This window comes from Rhipicephalus microplus, chromosome 2, assembly GCF_043290135.1.
Source record: "Rhipicephalus microplus isolate Deutch F79 chromosome 2, USDA_Rmic, whole genome shotgun sequence".
In the NCBI taxonomy this organism is placed as follows: Eukaryota; Metazoa; Arthropoda; class Arachnida; order Ixodida; family Ixodidae; genus Rhipicephalus; species Rhipicephalus microplus.
Window position 1 is genome coordinate 42991734 of NC_134701.1, and position 18692 is coordinate 43010425.

Sequence of the window (18692 nt, forward strand, 5' to 3'; positions counted from 1 at the left end):
TGCCCGCGATACTCGTATTTGCAGGAAGCGACCGTCTCTTGGCACTGGTAGCTTCATGACCTTCGCTCGTGGTGTTCTTATCAGCTGCAATGTCTCAACAGTCGCAGCGTTCGTGAACCTCACTTTGGCGCACGGTTAAAAAAAAACACGACGGGGATGCGCCGCGTGCAGATAGACCTTATGGCGCGCGGCAGCGAGTCAAAAAAACAAAAAAAAAGTGGGGGGGGGGGAGGTTAGCGAGCTGAGGTGGGCGAAAGGAATGGCATAATAATAATGAAAACAAAACATATCAACAGGAAAGGAGGCGCCAGTTTCCAGTTAACGAAACTGCAGTGGACAAATGGGGCGCGTTCATTACGCAAGAGAAGAAAAATTCAGTTTTCAATGACTGGAGGTAAGGGTGCCTTTATCATGCGAGTAAATACGCTATTTAAAGCAATATTTCAAAAATACCTAAAATTTGTATCAGTACCCCTTTGATGCCTGTGTTTTACAGCGGCGCGACGTGTGTTTTGTTAAAAATCGTGCAGCTAACCAAAGAATTTATACATACCTTTTTTGGTCAGTAATTTGCGTTTTTTCATGCCTTGTTAGGTTTGTTTATATCTATACTTGTATATCGTGAATAATCAGGCTATAGAAATATTGATCTGCTTTAATAAGGGCTTGAACAGCTACACTCAATTGCACACATGTTTTTGCGTTTTTGACCCATTGTAGTGCGGCACATAGAATATTGTAGAATAGAATATTTCTATGTATTTGGGTGTATAGTTTTCGCGCTGTAGTTATATACGAAAGCTTAGCCGAAGTGTATCAACCCACACCCACACAAAACATTCAGTTACACTGATACAACACAGATGATAGTGATGTGGGCATAGTTAGTTACTAAAGAACACGCTCACGAAAAACAAAATGAGGGTGATGACTCAGGTGGCAGTGGATGAAAGAAGGCAGACCTAACAGCTCTTGTCTGTTTCATATGTTTTGTCTGTGCAAGTTTATTGCTTACGAATGTAAACAAACTGATGCATCTAATAAGCCCTCCATGCATATATTCCTGTTAGCCACTTCTGCAATAAGTCGTTCATTTTTCAAATTATTACATATTTAATGTCCTGCAGTTCAGAGCTTACTTGTGATACAATATCTGTTGCATAGCTATTTTTATGAATTAAAAAAATTCAACTGCGAAAAAGCTGGTTATGCATGCACTCGAACAAGAATAAGATTAGCATGTCTTATTGGTTTTCGAGAGTAGTCAGCCTTACTCGTGGCCTAAAGTAATCATTGTGTTAACCAATAAGCAACCTGTGAAAGACATATAAAATTATCCACTGTACCGAATTCTTGTAACTAGAGAAGGAATTTAGAGGCGAGTTTCCACAAATACACAGTGCTGTGCTTTCAGTTGCAGTTGTTATTGTATAAGTGCTGTTGATTCCCTTTGATTGGAGCTTGCTTGATGCTTTACACTGGTTTCACGCACTAGATTGTACATCTGTGATGTGTACATGTCTTACAAAAGGATCCTTCAAAGTATATGATGAATATTGCCCCTTTTCTGTATGAATTGGTTTATATAACTTTTTGTGTCTTGGTCTAAACGCTGAAACTTGAGCGTCCCGATATATTTAAAACTGCTTGGTAGGTGCGTGGTTAAAGAGAGAAGAAATTTTTTACCACCACGAACATTTGCTAAGGTTTTCAATGAACCGTAGTGTAGATTCAAACATGACAGTTGCATTCGTACACTGATATGCACAGATGATTGTAAACGTAAAAGTAAAGAGTGAAGGTAAAGCTGAAGTGGGGAAGCAGAGCTTTATATTATGTGATACATCATAATGAGGTTCTGATTCTCAGTATTTTTAAATGCTTAGTTGAATTTTGTGCATGTCTTACATGCAGAATGTTGAAAGAACAGCACACTGCGTCTTCTACGATGGACTGGGTGCTGACGATGCAGTGCACTCTTTTTCACAACCTTAGAGCACCTGTTCCGGGCTCACGACCCCCCTCAAAGGGTTGCAGCAGTGTTGGACGCTACTCATAGGTAGAACCAAATAATTTTTACATTTCAGGAACATTACTCTGATGGAAAAAGCTTCATCTCATGCTATCTAATCTATAAACCTATTTTTAACCAATATGAGTATCAGTTTGCCATAAGATTAACAGCAGTGCGTGTAGAAAACTATGTACAGATGCATAATGTTAACACAAATGTATGATAAAGTTGAGACGACCTAGATGTCTATAAGTTAAGTTGTTGATTCACTAATGAGTCAATCTACACTAAAAATTCCAGCTATTTTAGCGACCATCTCAAATGTATTCGAAAAAATTGTGCAAATGAACTGCATTGAAACAGTGCAACGGTAGAATATTTTCGAGGCAAAAAAATTGTTGGTCATGTAGTTGCCTTCTGAGCTTGTCGGAATGTTGTTTCAGTGTTGTTTGTGGAACATTATTTTAAAAGTACTGCTCCTTGTTTCTATACCAAATGTTGTATACATGTTGAGTGAAGGTTCTGCCCCCACCGCGGTGGTCTTGTGGCGAACGCACTCGGCTACTGACCCGCAGGTCGCGGGATCGAATCCTGGCTGCGGCGGCTGCATTTTCGATGGAGGCAGAAATCCTGTAGGTCCGTGTGCTCTAATTTGGGTGCGCATTGAAGACCCCCAGGTGGTCGAAATTTCCGGAGCCCTCTACCACGGCGTCTCTCAAAATCATATGGTGGTTTTGGGAAGTTAAAAAACCCCAGGTGGTCGAAATTTCTGGTGTCCTCCACTACGGCGTCTCTCAAAATCATATGGTGGTTTTGGGACGTTAAACACCACATATCAATCATTCAATGAGTGAAGGTACTTGTGTAAATTGTTCGAAGATCAGTAACATTAGTGCAATTTCACTGGCACATACGCGTTCAAGACTTTAACAAAGTGCTTGATTGGGCTGGTTGATGCTGCATGGTAAACGAAGAAAGTGTTTAACAGCGCAAACGATAAGAGGGCATAGAAGAGACGAGAGCAGAGTGCTTAACTAACACTCTAAGTTAATTGCAAACCGCCCGCAATATAGAAAAAGCAGAATCTGCGCATAACCACGTAAAATAAGCAGAATTGCACATACATGCGCCACACGGTGTAGCTTATCAACAGCCGGAAAATTACCTTATCCGTAATGTACCATATCAACATAAAAATTGAGGGTACGCTAATACAGGAAGCACAAAGTTGTTGAGTGTGGAAGACTTCACTAAGCTCGTGCTCGCGCCGATTTTTGTATCACCCAATGATCAAACAATTGAAAAGAATTTTCTGACAAGAAGGCCTATTGAAATGGTCCGCCAAGTGGCTGGGAAGTGAGCCTTTTAGAGAGTTAGCGTGCTCCCTTAACGGATCATAATTGGATCGCCCTGTTTGGCCACTGTAACTGAGCCCACAAGTAATTATTATCTTGTGGAGAATTGCTAAAACACATTCAACATGGCACATGGCGTGTTTCTTAGTGCAAGATTCGTTCTTAGGTCCTTCGCTGTTGACCCTGCAACATAGCCCAGCGAGCTTGTCGTGTGCGCAGAACACATCTCTTACACCTACTTTGGCATCAACGTTCTTTAGCCTATGTAAAACTTCGTGTACGTAGGGAATAATAGCCTTGCTAGAATGGAGCTTGTTGAGTTAGCTGTTGTTTTGTCTCTGGCCATCTTAGTGACGTTAGGAAAGTCTCGGCAATGGAAGTTAGCAGGGGATTAGGAAAGCCTGCTTGTTGAAGGTGGTGAACTTGAAGCGAAAAACTGCATTCTATCTGGTGGTGACCAGAGTGAGTTACAGCTGCCTTTAGGCAGAAAAAAAGCGACGCTTCTTTTGGCTTGCTTAGAGTGGGTGGACGAAAAAAGGCTTTTTCTTGAACGTGGTTCTTACCGCTAAGTTCACAAGCAGGCTTCTGTATCCCCTGCAAACTTCCATTGCCAAGACTCTAACGTCACTAAGAGCGCCTGATAAGAGACAAAGCAACAGCTCACTCAACAAGCCTCATTCTAGCAAGGCTGTTATTCCCTATGTACCCGAAGTTTTCCATAGGCTAAAGAATGTCGCTGGAAAATTGGTTTAAGAGTAGTCTTCTGCGCACGCGACAAGCTCGCTGGGATTTGTCGCAGGGTCAACAGCGAAGGACCTAAGAAAGAAGCATGCACTAAGAAACACGCTATGTGCGACGTTAAATGTGTTTTAGCGATTCTCTACAAGATATTATTTGCTCATGGGCTCGGTTACATTGGCCAAACAGGGCGATGCATGAATTATCGGTTGAGGGAGCACGCTGTCTAAGAAAAGGCTCCCTTCCCAGCCACTTGGTCAACCAATGTAATAAGTCTAGTTGTCAGCCAATTCTCGACAAATGTTTGATCATGGGGCAGTATAAAAATTGGCACGAGCACAAGAATTGTGAAGCCTTCCACATTCAACAACTTGGTGCTTCCTGTGTTAGCGCACCATCAATTGTCCTTCACGGCTGTGAAGTTAGTTATCTGGGGTTCACTGATATGACCGGTTGTTAATAAGGTACGCCGTATGGCGCATGTATGAGTAATTCTGTGTATGTTGCGTGGTTAAGCGCAAATTATGTTTCCTATATAATCAGTTGGTTTGCAATAAACTTTGGTTGTTAGTTCAGCGCTCTGTTCTCGTCTCCTCGATATCCTCTTGTCGTTTGCACTGTTAGGCATTTTCTTCGTCTAACACGCCCCCAAGAACTTAGTCAAAATGTTTTTGCATTTTTTCTATTGTAATAGTGCACTTTGTGTGAATATTTGAGTAGTAAATACTACAAAATTTATATTTTGGGACCTCTCAAGCTGCTAAAGATCATGAGAAAAAAGTTGCAAATTTCGCAGAATCGTCACTTTGTCAATATGGAGACGTGATTTGCACCGTCGAGTGGTCCAAAGAAAAATCGCCTTAAAATCTAAATTGGAAGAGAAATAAACAGTTATTTTCATATGCCAAATGTTATAACGACTATTTTGTTTTAAGGAAGAAAATAATGTTTGAACTTTCCCATTTATGGCAATAGAAAATTTATAGGCAGCAGCTGCCGTATCACCAAATGGGAAGATAGGTACCAATGGAAAAATTCAAAAATTATTTTCTTCCCTAAAACAAAAAAAGTAATGATGAATTTTTTAATGAAAACAACTGTTTGCTTTTAGTTTATGTATAGAGGTAATTTTTAGTTGGACCACCACATGGTGTAAATCACATCCAAGTATGGACAAAAATTATTATTTTGTGAAATTTATGATTTGTTCTCGTGATGTTTTTAAGCTTAAGAGGTATCAAATGTTTTTTCTCAATATATGCCTTCTTTGGAGTAAGTAGTCACTACTCAGATATTCATACAAAATGCTGTATTGCAATAGAAAAATTGCAAACATAACACATTTCGGATAAGTTATTCGAGGCGTAGGTGCCAGAAAAATTGCACTAATATAACTGAGCTTCACACATCTCACACAAGAACCTTCATTCAACAAGTAGATTACGTTAGGTGTAGAAGGTGCTTTTAAAGTAAATTGTTTCCACAAACGACACCCACATGACATTCCGGGAAGTTCCGAAGACAACCATGTGACCAAATATCTTTTTCTCTCGAAAATATGCTACGGTTTCACTGCTCTCAATGCAGGTTATCAGCACAATATTTTGCAAATACTTTTAAGATGGTTGTCAAAATGGCTGGCCGTTTGGCATGGAGTGACCATATTAGCAGGTCATTAACACAGCAGAAAGTCATGTGTTGATTAAGTCCTCTATTTACCAAGAAATATATTGAAAGTTCCTCTTCTCAGGTGTTGTATAACCCTGCTTTTTTAACTGTTCTAAGCCGGCAGCACGTGCTATAGATGTTTATATGTGCAGCAGTGGCATTTATATCCAATAGAACTCGCTGTAGGGATGGTGAGTGCATGTCTGAAGTAAATATTAGTCAATTTTTGCGCAAAACTGACCACAGAAAGGAAGAAAACACATAAACGGAATGGGCGCTCATTTGAAACTGTTTATTCTTCAAGGAAACAGGCTGATATTAACCCACTTTTTGTCAACGCTTGTTCAGCATACTCGGGCCGTCACTTACCTAAACACGCTATAGGACACATGATCGCTGATACCGTGCTTCCCACTCATACATAGTGACGTTTCGCTAACGCATTTGATACCCCGTTTCTTTTGTGAAAGATTACCAAAATTTCTCTTGGTGTGAATACACATAAAGTGACATGTGCGCTTGAGTGAGCACCGTCGTTATTCTTTACCATAAGAGCGCGTTCTCTCGCTCGATCATTGACGCAGCGCTCCGTCGTCTAGCTTACGTGTCTCTTTCCACACGATAGGGCTATTTTGCGAATCGCTTCAGTGACACACTTCGTGAACAGCCACGTGTGCTTCTGTTTACAGCCTTTCAGGTGATGAGCACGATTTTCAGTGGTGCACCGGCGCAACTTTGCTAGTTTGTTAGGGGTGGCGAACTCCAGCTGTACTTCATGCCGACCCGCCACATTTTTAAGGTTGTGTGTAACCTTATGAATATGTGCTAAAAACGGCTTCCAGTAAGCACCCGTCCTGTTCATGTGTTTTCTTCGTTTGTGTGGTCGTGGTTTTGTCGCAAAATTGACTATTCAATTCAGGCATTCATATCTTTTTACAACACATATTTAATGTCCATAGCATAATATTACATGCTATTTTCGTATTCATATTTACTTGTTCATGAGTAGAACAGCTGTGCAAATTGTGTCAATTGTATACAATTTCTTATTTATGCATAAAACTATTAAAAAAGCACAACCCGCTTTACTATTTTCTCAATATTGTTAAATTTATCAAGAAATATAAAACCCAGTAATCACCGTAAGGTGGTGCATCACCATCCAATGGACTGATGCGTGCTGTTTATCGTCCTAAAACAACACTTTGATTGTGAGACGCCTTAGTGGAGGGCTCTGGAAATTTCGACCACCTGAGGTTCTTTAACATGCACCCAAATCTGAGCACACGGGCCTACAGCATTTTCGCCTGTATAAAAAATGCAGCTGAATACCTTAGCCACTAGACCACTGCGGCGGGGCCATCATCATTTAATCTAACATAGTTTCGACGACTGCAATTCTAACCTTTGACTATTTGCTAACCTGACGGCAAAAGAAAAGAAAATAGTAGAGTGGTGCAAAAAAAGTTCCGCACTTTTTTTCGAAGAGGTGCAGAACGCTTTTTAAGCCGCTGTTGCCACAGTAAATTTTTGCTCTGTGGAAAAGTGTTTTATGATTTGGAAGTGGCTACTAATAATGGCTGTCACAGGACACAAAATGGACACTCATGCTTGCAGATGCCATACAATAACGAGTACTAGTATGAGTGCTGGTCATCTTTCAGTGGGATTTATGAGGTTTTTGCGGCCTTAAGAAACGATAAAGAAAATCGTACGCCACTTTTTTTCTTTTCGCCACCTCCTTGAACTCCTTCTTTGTGAATCTGTCGCATTTCTGGGTCGCCTGGCAAGCATTTTGACAAGCTTGGTACATGCTGTGGGGAGTTTTAGCATACTTCGCACTGTGGGACAGTTCAAGAGACTGTTTTTAACAAAATAGCAGCGCTCTCGTGTATCTTGAATGAATTAGCAGTTGTTAAAAATTTTGACATATATTTTTCTCTTTGTGTGATTCCGTCTAATTTGTTGTGCTACTGCAAATTTGTAGCACCGCTGCTGTGGTCTAGTGGCTAAAGTACTCGGCGGCTGACCCGCAGGTCGCGGGATCAAATCTCGGCTGCGGCGGGTGCATTTCCGATAGAGGGGAAATTTTGTTGGCCCGTGTGCTCAGATTTGGGTGCACGTTAAAGAATACCAGGTGGTCGTAATTTCCGGAGCCCTTCACTACGACGTTCTCTTAATCATGTGGTTGTCTTGGGACGTTTAATCCAACATATCAAGAAATACTGTAAATTTAGAATTTCAAGGATAAAAATGCTCCATTTTTTCTCTGAAACCTGCTCCAAATTCAAATTTTTTTTCTGGAAAAGCAAGACATGATGCTCAAAATTTTTGCTCCAGATCTTATTTCGGCTGTTTGACCTTTGCTAGCTGTAAGTGGTTATTCTTTCACCCCAATTTTGTGTGTCCGTTTTAAATTCGTTGATGTTGCACTGTTTCAGGGCGACATGTTGATATGTGATGCGCTTTCTATTTTACACCTTTACACCAAGTATTCTGCATGGTTAGTGCGTAGTGACACTGTTAGGTTATTGTAATTTTGACGATTGTTTTCACTCCTGTATATATGTTTCTCCAGTATTCTGAATTTCTGAACACACAAGGGTTATTGTGAAATGAAAATGCCATTTTAAGACTGTTTTATCATTATATTCTTTTTATTACAACTAGCATTGCATGTTATGCCTAAGGCATGCCACAACACATCAAAATGTGGCATATCATTGTGGCAATTGCAGTGTGCTTTGGTATATTATTTCAGTATATAAGAGAAATAAGGCATGCTACATTGCACTCTTCGTGCTGTTTGTATGCTTCACTGCACTGTACTTTTGTGTTGCGCTGAAGCATGTTAAAATTAGTTCTTCATTTTCAAGTGGAAATAATGACTCTTCTACTGTACTTTGATACGCATGCCTTGGTTCTTAGAGCTCCATGCCATACCATTGATTTCCGGTCTTCTTTTGCAGCAATTAGCATTCTGCTCAGCACTCTTGAAAAAGGTTTTTTATTAAGCTACAATTTGTCTGTGAAGCCTGTGTGTGCTCTGTGTCTAATAAAATAAACCTTGATTTCATTTCGCACTATGGGATGACTTTGTGAACGTTGTGTTATGTGTGGCAGCACATTTTGAATGATGCCTTCAGATTCACATAGGCTTACATGTTATATGCGAGAGCCTTATATGCCATGCTCCATATATGCACCATAAAAGCAGTGCTAGGGCTAGTATTTTCACACTATGGCAGGAGCTACTACAATAGGACATCGGCGCCTGAAAGGTCTAGCTAAAAGGTAAGCTTTCTAGTGCTTCTACGGGGGCCTACTGGAGTGGGTAACACTCGAAGTATGGTATTTTTCGCATGAGTGTTGGGGCACAATTCTGCGTAAACACCCATACACCATTTTAGCTGTTTGAGTGAACTACACACCTACACAACTTTTGTTGTTTAAGGATGTTAGGGTGTAATAGCAAGATTGCACATTCACGCCCTTAAGATTACTTGGGTGTACATTCATTTTACACCCTCACTCCCTTAAGGCCACTTGGTTGTACATTTGCTTTTACACCCCAAAAATGTTTGTACCCTATGGAGGTAATAGGGAAATACGCCCATTGTAAAGGTGTAGTCTTGCTTGTTACACCCATTTCGTGGGGTGTAAGGGTGTGAGTTATAGAGATGATATTACACTTATATGGGTGTAATTTGGTTTACCGTAAAGAAAATTAAGGCTGTAGGCCACGCACTTGCGTGCTCTTGGTAGGTGCACAACCACAGCACTGCAGTTTATTGATCATGCGAATAGCCTTAGTTGTGTTTATCTGGTCATGGTATAACTACATAAAAATGTTACTACCACATAAGCTGTGACACATAGATACTTAAACTACACTCAAAGCAATGTTACCGTCCACAACCGTGAGCTTAGATTTGAGAACAGTTTAAAGAGCCTAGACATTAAAAGATTGGGCGACATGCCTAAATATATTTATTTGTAATTTCACTAAAAATCTCGTCATATTTGCATGGTGATGAGTGTCGTGAGAGTCGTCTTTTATCAGAAAAAACGATACAAAGATTCTTGTCCCAATAACCAGACCTTTGTTGGAGCACTGTCATGCGCGTAATCCATCGATGTATGCTTTCCGCTGAACTCTTACACGGGATTTTGATAATTTTACTGGTGCAAAAACATGTGCGTAGTCTACTTGATAAGCACACTCTAACGCAAAGCACTGTCCGTCCCTAGGTTTTCCTAACTAGACATATAGACAACACACATTTCATGGGGAACAGAATTTAAGAAAGATTGCATATGCGTATAAAATGTGAATAGTGCTACTGAACTAATGGCACAGATATGCGGGACTTCTACGATCTTTCTTTTTCTCTGTTTTTTTAGTTACATGAAGATGAGAAAGAAGTAAATAGTACCACGCAGTGCCGTCACGCTACAGCACTGCGTGGTAGGCAGAAAGCAAGCTAACCACGTACAAACAACACAGCGAAGGCATCATTTAGTGCGAAAGCGTGAGGACAGCCACCCAGCACGAGTATCTTTTTTAAGGGTAGAATACACTTTACACGCGGGTGATGGTAACATTGCAGAAGCTTTGTGTACCGATTCAGTAGAGAGTAAGGTATGGCTTCCAGCAAACTGCAGTCAACGCATTTTATTCGCCGACAGTCGGCTCAAACCGTACGGAAAGAAGCGCTGCTGCGTGTATTTGTACACGCACCGTTGATCGCACATCCACACTTGCGTGGGGACGGTGCTGCCACTTATAAACCGATCTCACCGCGAATACGTGTCTTCAATGTATGTGACTCTCCCGTAACAACAATTAAACTTTCGGGCATTTAACCCTATAATATTGTTACCACATGTGTAATTTAGGTATGTGCACCTGTGTAACGGGGAACATAGGGGTAGCAGAAGAACAGGACGTTCGGTTGGTGGCAAGAGCTCGCTGCTTCGCGTTCACTGCGGTATACCGTCGAGTCGACCGTTACATCTGCTTTGAATAAACTCCTCGTAGACGTAACAGAGTGGTGGAGGTGCTGATTACGACACGTCGACGTGCCACGCAGCCACAGCTGTTCGGAGTTCGCCGGAACCGTCGTCTTGCCGGTCTGCCGCCGACAACAGTCGTCATGGCCTATAGCGAAGGTCAGGAATCAACCGCCTCGACTTCGCGCCAATCTACACTGGCTACACCTAGGCATCACTACATGGAACCCCGCCCGTTCGCGGGAATGGCAGGAGAAGATGTGGACGCGTGGCTAACGCACTACAAAAGGGTGAGCCGGTACAACCACTGGAACTCTATCGATCAGCTAGAAAACGTCGCGCTGTTTCTCACGGACACTACACTGATGTGGTATGAAAACCACGAAGAGTCCTTGACAACATGGGCTCTTTTTGCTCAAGAACTCAAGAAGTGTTATGGTGACTCCGACTCAAAAAAGAAAAGCACGGAGTTGACTCTTGCTGGAAGAGCCCAGTCTCCTGAAACCTGCACTGCTTACATAGAGGACTTCCTTAAGCTTTGCAAGATTATAAACCCGTAGATGTCTGAAGAAGACAGGGTCGGACACCTTTTGAAAGGCATAGCAGAAGACGTTTACAATTTTCTGATAGGGAGGGATGACCTCACCTCTGCCTCCGACGTCTAACATCACTGCCGCACGTTTGAAAAATTGAAGACTCGTCGCATCGCCCCGAAATTTGGTAGGCTGGCAAATGTGACAACGGTTGCCAGCGTCGACGTGAGCCCGCCCACCGGCCTTGCCGCTACTCTTCGGGCAATTGTGCTTGAAGAGCTGCAGCGACAAGGTGGTAGGGTTGACGAGACCATTCCTCATCCACCTACCAATCCATCCTACTACACGGCGGCACCATCCTCCTTTGCCACCATCGGTATGTGTGGCAGACATCAGCGAAACTGGAAATCCGTGGTCACGTCGTGACTCATTCGCGGCCGACCAGCGATATGGCCAACGCCTTCGGCACGGCCCCACCACACAGAGGTGGGCAGCCCCCGCTCAGCAAGCTCGTCACCGACCTTCACAGCTGAGCGGTCTCAGAATTGGTTCAGCGAGCGTCCTCTACCAGTCTGCTACAACTGTGGCTTCGAAGGACACATTGCCAGGTATTGTAACTACCGGCAGCCGCCGAGGTACGACCGATCACTGAGATTTAACTGTTCTGGCGTTACCCGAGCACCGACATCCCCAGGAAGCGCGTCTTACGAGATCCCAGGACCGCTACGAAACCAATCTCCGGCCTCTGACCGCAGTGTGACACCACCACCTGCCCCTCGCGCCAACCGATCATCGTCTCCACGGCGCCACCACTCCTCGCCTCCTACGGAAAACTAGCCGGCGCGGCCGTTGGAGGTGAGGTCACCGGACAGTCTTTGATTTCAAGAGATATACCTCCGTTAGTTTCCATGTTTAGAAATAAGGTTCGAGTGCTTATCAATGGTGTACCAACAATGGCGTTGGTGGACAGAGCTGCAAGCGTGTCAGTGATGAGTTTAGTTTTCACCCGCCTTCTTCGACGAAAGATTATGTTTCGTTGGGACCGTCCTGATACGTTTCGTGGAGTTAGCGGAGAGGTGTTACAACCTGTTGGTGTCTGCACTGTGACTGTTAGTTTGGCGTGCCAGAACTTTGTCGCAGAGTTTGCTGTTCTCCCTCATACTACGCGTGACGTCATTCTGGGACTAGATTTCTTGAAGCTATGTGGTGCTACTGTTGATTGCCGCACAGGACAAACTACAGTAGATTCTGATATCCCAGTTTCGTTTATGGAAAACTCGCCCTCTCAAGAAAGTGCTCTTTGCGTGTCTGTGGACACAACTGTGCCGCCGTTGTCTGCAAAATATGTCCCGGTTGCCTGTTCACCTGCAAGCGAGAAAAAAATTGACGCAAATGTGGAGCCCGTGCATCTTAGTTGCATAAAGAAGACAGTTTTTAATACCCTACTGTACATTATCGGTTGCGACAGGACATACTGGTTTATGAGTGATTAACTGCTCTAATGAACCTACAGTGCTGCCGAAGGGTCTGAAACTTGCAGAGATTCGTGAACACCAATATTCTCGCTTGCCACCCTCGCAGAAAGCAATGGGTCCCCTGATAAGACTCGTTGCAATAATCTGCACGCCAGGGACACCACCAATATGGCTATGATTGATAAGTCACTGAGCACCAAGGAACGTAATGAACTGGCGAGTATTCTGCGCAAACATGCCGGTATTTCTGATTTCGCTCAGCATGTTTCACCGTCATTCCTGCTTCTCGTATAAAGCACCGAATCGACACCACATCTCACAGACCTCTCCGACAGAAACGATATCGTGTATCGCCTTCGGAACGCGCAGTGATCAATGAACAGGTTTGCGAGATGCTCAAGTAAAATGTAATTCAAGAATCATGTAGCCCGTGGGCCGCTCCAGTAATTCCAGTGAAGAAGGAGGATGGGGCATGGCGAATTTGTGTAGACTACCACCGTCTCAACGCCATCACTAAAAAAGACGTATACCCACTCCCGCAGATTGATGATGCGATCGACTGTCTATCATCGGCCTCTTACTTTTCGTCTGTGGATCTGAGGTCAGGCTACTGGCAGATTCCAATGCACGAGGAAGACAAGGAGAATACGGCATTTGTTACAACAGATGGACTATTTGAATTCAACGTGATGCCGTTTGGACTCTGCTACGCGCCCGCAACTTTTGAGTGATTTATGGACAACATTCTGCGTGGATTGAAGTGGGAAGTGTGTATGTGTTACTTGGACGAAGTTGTAATTTTTGAGCGCACCTTTTGTGAGCACAACACACGCCTTGGCCTCGTACTGGACTGCCTAAGCAAAGCACGCTTGGTGCTCAACTCAAAGAAATGTACTTTGGAGGGCGCCAAACACTCGTCTTTGGACACTGAGTAAACAAAAAAGGCATACGACGGGATCCCGCCAAGACGGCCGCAGTGGAGGCATTTAAGCAGCCAAACTCGGTGAAAGAACTGCGCAGCTTTTTGGGGCTTTGTTCATACTTTCGCCGATTCATTCCTGGCTTTGCCAATATCGCATACCCGCCCTCGTGTCTGCTTCAGAATGGTGCGCCGTTTTACTGGACCCCGGAATGCAAGTCTGCTTTTTCGAAGTTGAAGTTTCTTTTGACGTCCCATCCGATTCTTCGACACTTCAATCCTCTCGCTCCCACTGAGATTCACACAGACGCCAGCGGTATTGGTGTAGGTGCTGTCCTGGTTCAACGCTTGGATAATCAAGAACACGTCGTAGCGTATGCAAGTCGCTCGCTCAGCAAGCCGAGCGTAACTACACTGTCACAGAGCAAGAATGCCTTGCAGTAGTCTTCGCAGTGCAGCGCTTCCGGTCCTACCTGTACGGACGCCCCTTTACCGTCGTGACAGACCATCATTCTCTCTGCTGGTTGGTCAACCTGCGTGACCCATCTGGTCGGCTGGCGCGCTGGGCACTTCGTCTACAAGAATATGACTTCACGGTTTCCTATAAAAGCGGCCGACGTCACGCAGATTGTCTTTCGCGACAACCGCTTCCAACGATGAAATGTGACGTGGACACCTTCGATACCTACATTGCATTACTCGACTAACCATTTCCCCATAACAAGACCTTTAAGGATGAGCAACAAAGGGACAGCACCATACAACAGCTTTTTGCTACCAAACCAAAATCATCGCCTACGCGCTTCTGCATCCGAGACGGGCTAGTTTACAAAAAGAACTACACCAACACCGGCTCATGATATCTTCTGGTGGTTTCGAAGAGTCTTCGCGTTTATGTCTTGCAGGCTATGCATGATGACCCAACATCCGGTCATCTAGGCACAGCGGAAACTCTTTGCCGTCTTCAAGAAAGATTCTACTGGCCCAAAATGCGCCAGACGACGGAACAATACGTGTCTAGCTGTAACGAGTGTCAACGTCATAAGCACCCAACAAATGGTCCTTTAGGGCCATTGCATCCGGTGCCGCCCCCTAGAACTCCATTCGAGCAAGTCGGGATTGACCTCACTGGACCCTCTCTTCGGTATTATGATGGAAATTGCTGGATAGTCGTTTGCACCGACCATTTAACACGGTACTGCGAGACAGCTGCCATACCATCGGCAACTGCAGCCGATGTGTCTTCCTTCATGCTACGTTTTGTAATTCTTCGACATGGACCTCCCAAAATCGTAATCAGTGAGCGTGGCCGACAATTCACAGCAGACGTGATGGAAGAGATGCTTCGTGTCTGTGCTTCAACGTTTTGGCACTCTACGCCATACCATCCCCAAACGAACGGTCTAACGGAACGAACGAACAGAACTCCCTAGAACATGCTGTCTATGTATGTTGCATCCGATCGCAAGGACTGGGACAGTATTCTACTCTTTATCACATATGCATTCAACACCGCTCAGCATGAAACTACCGGCTACAGTCTTTTTTTTTCTTCTATATGCTCGACCACCTTGTCATACCCTGAATAGCATCTTCCCGTGTTTGGACCACCATGATCCCTGCATATCCGAGATCATCTGTCGGGCAGAAGAAGCTAGACGCCTTGCTTATTTGCGCACTCTTGCTTCGCAAGACCGCTCGAAGGCACATTTTGACCGCCGACGCCGACACGTGACGTACAATCGCGGCGACCTAGTGTTGCTGTGGACACCAACGAGAAAACGCGGTTTGAGTGAGAAACTGCTAGCGCACTATGCGGGACCTTATCTTGTTGCAGACCATATCAGTGATATAGTTTACCGCATAGCGCGTCTCCATTCAAACGGCCGACGGTCTGCAAAAACTGAACTTCTTCATGTTGCACGTTTGAAGCGCTTTATTCCTCGAGAGACTGTTTGACTCGCCCAGTGGGCTTCGTCTGCGTGGAGGGAAGTGTTACCACGTGTAATTTAGGTATGTGCACCTGTGTAGCGGGGAAAATAGGGGTAGCAGAAGAAGAGGACGTTCGTTTGGTGGCAAGAGCTCGCTGCTTCGCGCTCACTGCGGTATACCGTCGAGTCGACCGTTACGTCTGCTTCGAATAAACCCCTCGTAGACGTAACAATATTTTACTAATGATGGGAGGCTAGCTTTCAAAATTGGTTTAAGCAAAGTTGTTTTTTATAGATTTTCTAAGGCTCTTTTATTCACGAGCTTTATTCCATGGTATAAACGCTTGTGCGACTAAGTTCAAACTCTTTCATATTTATAAACTTGGTGCGCTTTACCTAATGATTTCAGTAGCTTCTACACGACTCCTCTGCAGCTGTTGCTGTGGCGCATGCGCCGATTCGCGTGACGTCACATAAGATGTCACTGTCGCTAGGCGATGTGGGTTTTGTTTGTGGGCGTAGAACCATGGCGCATTGATTTCGCGACTACTTCGGTGTATGCGCAGTTTAGTATGATGTTGCAGCACCAGCTTGCATGGTAGAGAGGTAAAGCCAGAGGGGTGTGCTTTGAACGGTTGCAGCACCATGCATGCACAGCTTGTGAAGCCCAACCATAGTCACCCACTCTTGGCGCTTTTGTCGGTAGTATGCGATGTACCGCTGTTTTAAGAGTTGCGTGCGGCACCAGCGAAGTGGTTCGGGGGTACAGTGCCAGCTTTCCACTCTAAACATTCGGATTTGAACCGCAATTTGATGGTGGACGTTTTGTTTGTTGTACCACTTGTAACAGTTCTAATAATTCGCCTATATATTTTTTAAACTCTATATTCAGTTGCTACGCATTGCTACAAAAAGTAACGCTAAATGTCAAGTAAAAACAAATGAAGTTGACAGCGAGTATAATTATGGCACGCCTAAATATTGGTTTGCGTCATTTTTTTTACTTGTGTGGGCCTTGAATACAACGTTATTTCGCATCATTGATATTCAAGGTATATGTTCGCAAAGTAAGTTGAACAAAGATATTTTTATCTACAATTTCAATACGTTCACCTGTTTACATAGAGCTTGTGATTGCTTGATAAGAATTACCAGCCAAAAGTATTTTTTTTATTTAGTGTCGGGAGGATAATGAAAAGGACAGACAGAATGGCTGCCTTTGCAGTATTCAGACTTTCGCGATTTCCCGCTGACTGAATGTCACTCACTTTCACTTTTTTCTTTCAAGTGAGTTAGCGACTGATGATAGGAAGCATTGTACTGAACATACTCACGACGAGTCTAATATTTCCTCAAATCTCGGCAGCCATACTTCACGTGTTTACTGAATGCCGTAGAGTGGTGCTGCAAATAAATGCGGTCTACGCTCGCTGTATATTTTTTTCTTTGATTTCACATTTTGTGTAAATTTTTGTAGCAATGCTTAACAAGTGAAGCTAGTTTTCCGAAACAAAGGCAAACAAGTGCAGTGGTTCAAGAGAAACTAAGAAAAAAAATGGTAGATCTCACGTACAGTGCGAAGCACGAATGAGGAAGGTTGATATGCCACTTTAAAATCAGCGCAACGTTATGGGGTGGAGATAAAGCATGCCGCACACGACGTTCATGTCATGATTATTATGTTTGGACGTGTCATTTACCTTCGTCATCTATTCACGTCACCTGATGCCAAATTTCGTATATAAGAAGCTGGCCAAACGGCCGCGAGCATGTATGCTATAAATGTAGCACGTAGACAAGTTTTACATAACACGCATGCTACATAACACGCATGCCATGATTATCATCTTTGGACATGTCATCTATCTTCGTCGTCTGTTCGCGTCACGTGACACTTTATTAGGTATATGTGAAGGTATTGAAATGATTGCGACTGTATGAAGAGCGTGGCATGTTGTCATGTTGTTACATGACACGCATCTCATGATGATCGTGTTTCCACCAGTCAGATACCATCGCAACCCATTCACGTCACTTAATGCAAAATTCGGTATATTTGAAGCTAGCGAAATGGCGGCGAGCGTGCTATAAATGTAGCGCGTAGACAAGTTTTACATGACACGCATGCCATGAGTATTATGTTTGGACCTGTCATCTACCTTCGTCGTCCGTTCGCGTCACGTGATACTTTATTAGGTGAATGTGAAGCTAGCCAAATAGTCGCGAGTGCGTCAAGAGTGTGGCAGGTAGTCATGTTATTACACGACGCGCATATCATGATGATCATGTTTGGACCACTCAAATACCTTCGTCATTCATTCACGTCACGTTATATAATATTTGGTATATGTGATGCTAGCGATATGGCTGCGAACACATCAAGAGCATGGCACGTAGTCGTGCTTTACTATGAAACGCATCTCACGACTATCATGATAGCACCAGTCATATACCTTCGTCATGAATTCATGCCCCGCATTGGTATTTGTAAAGCTAGCGAAACAACCGTGAGTGCTCCATCAGAGTGGCGTGTAGTGATGTGTCATGACACAGATGACATGACTGTCATGACTTCCACGTTAGGGTCTGTTACTTAAGTTCGCCATTCAGTCATGTCGTACAATATAACTTTTACAACATTTCATGTGAACAAAACCACCGAATGTCAGCGAGACCACGATATGTATATATATGAATCATGACAATCGTGACATACATGTTATGATAGTCATGTTATGATTTGTCAATTAGGCTTGCCATAAAGTCATGTTATGCCATACCAAATTTGGTACTGATACCATTAACAAAACGGCCAGGAGAGCTAAAAGTCGTTGGCGGATAGATAGATAGATAGATTGATTGAATAATCGATTGATTTATAGATACGCTCAATGTCGACGAAGTTCGCTAACGAATGCCTCGCATATAAAATGCACCGCCTCTCTCCGAGATTGGTACCCGAACCTTCTGAGTGCAAAGTAGGAATTTTACTCCTGCACGACCTCAGCACAGCCGCACGCAACTCTTGAAACATGACACATTGCAG

The 18692-nt window shown here is 43.6% G+C and overlaps 1 pseudogene; it reads left to right on the forward strand.

Moving 5' to 3' along the window:
* The window catches only part of LOC142788947 (transient receptor potential cation channel subfamily M member-like 2), a 1303464-nt pseudogene that overhangs the window by 296886 nt on the left and 987886 nt on the right, over positions 1-18692 (forward strand).